Below are 4,822 nucleotides of genomic sequence, written 5' to 3'. Positions count from 1 at the left end.
AGAAAGTCCTAAACCTTACCCGCTTACTCGCCTGCACTCTAATAATAGGAAAGCACCTTTCAAGCTCTGCTTCTGGAATTTGAAATTAAGCTTTTATGGATATACTTTACATTACTTCCTTTTCTTTTGTATTTTGAAGAAAAATCAACGCTATGCTGAACTTTGCATGAAGCAAATACAGGAAATAAAATTACATTTTCAAAGGTGTGGCTATGCTTTCTATGGTACTAGATCTCTTTAAGATCGAAAATTAGGGTCTTTGCTCATACTTTAATCCATTCTTCTGTCCTTAATTGTTGAATAATGTTAGGTTTTCTTCTCATTTTTCTCTTTTAAAATAATATTAAGAATTTACTTTTTGTTTCACGATACATGTAGGATCCAGGAGATGTCAGGGAGAGGGGAAAGTAGATGATAAAAATACATCAGATAGATATTTTTATTTATTTATTTTTTCCTGGAGGAGATAAAGTCAGATTTATTGTCCATCATCATGTTATAAAAAAATCTACAAATAATAAATTTGTACAGGAAAAAAAAGCCCAAAGGAATAGTAAATGGAGGTGTAACAGCGATAATTTAAACTTGCTTTCCCCCACCATATGATATTAGGATGACAGCCATTTCAAAGCATAATTCTGATGCCAAGGTAGCTTTTGTTCACTGGCCAAAGCTTGCTACTTAATTAAGGCCTTCAGTCTCTGACAGTTTTACTGGCTCTTAACAAAACTTTTGAGGTCCTCAAGAAAGGTGATGTATTCCTGGTGCTCTAGGGCTGTACTGAGCTCCACCAGTTCATCCGCAAAAGTGTTACCCACCTCTCAGTCCTCCGCAAGGAAGGTGGTCATACAAGGCCCAGTCCAGGAAATCTGTGTTGAGTGTATAGTTTGTATCCCTCTACTCAGAGTCACCAGTGGCCTGAAAGCTAACTTCCTTGATAGAGAAAATATCACTCTCGGCCTCATCTTCGTGTCCGATCTCATCCTCAGGATAGTGACAGTCCAGTACAAGGGTCTTCTTGCCATCAATCTTTGTAACGTCAACCACAAAATTAGGAGTTGATGTCAGTTCCGGCTCCTGTTCTTCGGCCTTCTGCCCTTGTGAGGGCTCCTCCTCACCATCAAATGTTGGAGGGTTGCTGTTGTTAATGTCGAAAGTGACAGTGATCTTTTCTCTAGCAACTTTGCGCAATAATTTAGCCTCTGTGCCGTTCACTTCCAGCTCCCAATCTCCAGACATCTTGGGAAGGGACTTATGCTTCTGGATCTTTTTTTCTTCCTTAATTTCATCAGTCAAGAATTCAACGAAGGCCTTGTCTCCTTCCATGTGCAGAGTACCAAAGCTGCAAGCGCAGGGAACTGGGGGCTGCAGGAGGCGGGGCACACAGCGTAGCAGAGGGAGCATCGCGGGGCGGACATGTGCAGAGGGAAGGACGACCGGCCGAGACCAGATATTTTTAAAGAACATATTTATCTCTATCTCTATATCTATACATAAAACAAATCACAAGGAAACTTCAAAAAATATCTATTTTTATTTTGTATGTATGTTTGAATACCGACATGGATGTGTGTGAACGAGGTGTATGTATAACTGGTACGCACAGACTCCAGAAGAGGCTATTAATTCTGCCAGTAGTGGAGTTAGAAGCAAATGTAAGCCACTGCTTTGATGATGGAAACTATATCCATGTCTCTGTAAGAGCAAACAGTACTCTCAGTAGCTGAGCTATTTCTCCAGCGTTAATATTAACAATTACTTACAAACCAAGAAAGTATCTTACCTGCTCCATAACAGTTTTTGACAATAGGTTCAGCGAGGCCTTTCTGCTGGTTATATTCAGAACAAAATAAAATAAAATAAAATAAAATAGTGGCCTAATAGAAAGCAAACCCACAGTCAACTCTGCCTTTTTAAAATGTAACTTTATTTATTTATTTATTTTACTTTTTTCTGTTTGTTTAAGATGGATTTTTTGCTATATAGAACAATAGGCTGGCCTTAAATCACAGAGATCTTAATTGTTTCCACCTGCTGAGTGCTAAGTATAAAGGCATTACAGTGGTTTGAGTGAAAACACCTCACATAGGCTTTCATAGGGAGTGGCACTATTAGACTTGGTCGGTCATAATAGAATAGACCATACTGGAGAAAATGTTACTGGAGGCAAGGTTTGAGGCTTCAGATACTCAAACCAGGCCCATTTTCACTTTCTTTTCCTGCCACCATCATGACTGGATGTAGACCTCTGAGCTCCTTCTCCAGCCCCATGTCAGCCTGCATGCTGCCATGCTTCCCCTCAGGATGACAATGGATTAAATCTCTGAACTGAAGCCAGTCCCTAATTAAGTGTTTTCCCTTATAAGAGTTGCCATGGTCATAATGCCCTTCACAGCAAGACAAACCATCACTAAAACAGAAGTTGGGAGCAGGGATGAGTATCGTGCTATGAGTATGATAAGCTGAACCATGCTTTTGTTTGGAGGGATATGGAACACTTGGGACTTTGGACAATAAAAGCAATTGGACACTTTAAGCAGGCCTTATGGGCCGTACTCATGGGAACGTGCAAGACAGAGGTGGGAAGGGTGATTTGAACTGTGGGATCCTGACTCAAGAGGTTTCAGAGGAGGAAAAATATTAGTATGTGTCCCAGAGATCATTCCTAGGATATTTTGGTGAAGAATGTGGCTGCTTTCTGCTCTTGTCTAAAAATCTGCCTGAAGCTAAATTGAAGAGTTGTGAATTGAGTTTTGTCAAAGGACTTACGGAATCAACCTAGCATGAAGTGTGTTCTATGACTATTATTGGTCACTCTTATGCAGATAATGAAAAGGAGCAAGCTGAGCAAGGAAAAATACATATATAGTAGGAAAAAAAAGCAGCAGAAAGTGTAAACAGATTAAAGAAAAGTCTGATGCTAAATGGAATAAAGCAGGGTTGACCTAGCCAAGCTTTCACTTTGTGAAAAGGAGTTAAAGAAAAGAGAAAAATTAAAGGAAAGCTTAGAGCCAGGAATGGTGGTGCATACTTTTCATACCAGCCCTTGTAAGGTAGAGGCTGCCAGATCTCTACATTCAAGGCCAGCCTGGTCTACAGAGCAAGTTCCAGGCAGAGATATAAACCACTGGAAACAGAAAGCTGATGAAAATATATTTAAACAAGAAGGCTATGTTCCAGCCTCAGCAAGCAGCAGAATTTGGCAGCTTGAACCACATGGTTATGGCTTTAGAGTCAAAGATATAAGAAAGGTGTTATCAAATCTTCCTCCAATACCAAAAGCCACTGAAGTCGGGCATATGTCAGTAGTCCCTGCATGGAAGTCTACAGAGTCCATTGTGTGAAGCTCTGAATGTGAAGCTTGGGTTTCCTTAGAGACACCAAGATGTTGAAGATGACAGAATCATAGAATAGTTGCCTAGAAAAGCTGTTAATGGGGAACAGAACAAACCCATGTAAAAGAAGAGTGTTGTAGGCAACAAAGCTGATAGGAGTTGAAGATCTGAAGAGTGCTTTTATATCAGATGTGAAGAGAGACAGAGACAGACAGAGAGTCAGAGACAGACACACACAAACACATGAACACACAGACACAAAGACACAGAGCCACAGAGACATATAGACATACAGAGAGAGACAGAGAGGAGCTAGAGATAGACAGACAGATGACAGAAACAAGAGGTAGACACAGAGAGAAAACATGAAAGGGGGTGACAGGAAGGCTCTGGAAGGAATGGCGTAAGGAGACAAATATGATTATAATGTATAGCATAAAACTCTCAAAATTTTATAAAACAGTATTTTTATATGAAATCATTCATGACCATGGTCTTAGATCTAGTGTGAATTTGAAGATTATATAATTTAATATTTTTCTGTGCATTAGTCTAAACTAAAGTGTCTTTAGTAAATTAGAAATGATTTGACTCAAGAATATCTGTATTGATGAACAATTCTTTCATTGGTTTGGCACACTTCTCTAATCTATTAATTGCCTTCATTGTGAAACAACTAAATACATTTTAATTAACTTGCCTTTGTTAAGTCCTTTAATATTAATGATAATTCTAATACCTCTACATAAAGCTGAAGATACACTTGTAAATTTCTTTTAAAATTAAGTATTTTGTGTCTGTGACTTTCCACTAGCTGGATGTCATTAAGAGCTTTATGTGAAGAAGCACATTTGTAAGATTGGTAGGTTTTACTTTTGTCATTTATTTATTTATTTATTTATTATTTCTTGGCTGCTTTATAAATCAAGATCTTGGCGAGAATAAGCAATGAGATGTTGTCAAATCCTTGAGGATCCAGACTGAAATCTATGGGGAATAGCAATAGAAAGGGCAGGAGGGATGAGCTTTAAAAATTAAAAAAAAAAAAGTTGGATAATTAGATTTAAATTGGGTCACCTCCTAACTACCAACAATGTCTATTTCCATTTTAGCATTAGTGTACTTCCTAGGGAAAGTGATGAGAACAATTTTGTACTATACAAGATGAATGTCCATTAAAAAGAATATTAAAAAGTAGAAGAAAACAAATGATACCTGTGGTGCTCTGAACGAGAATGGCTCCCACAGGCTCACATGTTTAAATGCTTGGTCCCTAGCTATCATGACAACCCTTTACCAACTGACTATTTAGAATCAGCTTTAGAAAGAATAACATTGTGTAAAACTTATGGTGAAGGTAGACACATTATTTGTAGCTTGTAGGAACAACATATTTTCATAAAGAGTATGTTACACAAATTTCTCTCTGCTTTGTGTTTCTACCATCTATTATTTTTTTTCTTTTTCTTTTTTTGTTTGATTTGTTT

General features: G+C 38.0%; 1 pseudogene; it reads right to left on the bottom strand.

Moving 5' to 3' along the window:
• Positions 1-844: 844 nt before the first annotated feature.
• LOC117720803 (complement component 1 Q subcomponent-binding protein, mitochondrial pseudogene) lies at positions 845-1,422 on the bottom strand (annotated as a pseudogene).
• Positions 1,423-4,822: the final 3,400 nt, after the last annotated feature.

Source organism: Arvicanthis niloticus, chromosome 15, assembly GCF_011762505.2.
Source record: "Arvicanthis niloticus isolate mArvNil1 chromosome 15, mArvNil1.pat.X, whole genome shotgun sequence".
Classification (NCBI taxonomy): Eukaryota; Metazoa; Chordata; class Mammalia; order Rodentia; family Muridae; genus Arvicanthis; species Arvicanthis niloticus.
This window is presented reverse-complemented; position numbering and strand designations above follow the sequence as displayed.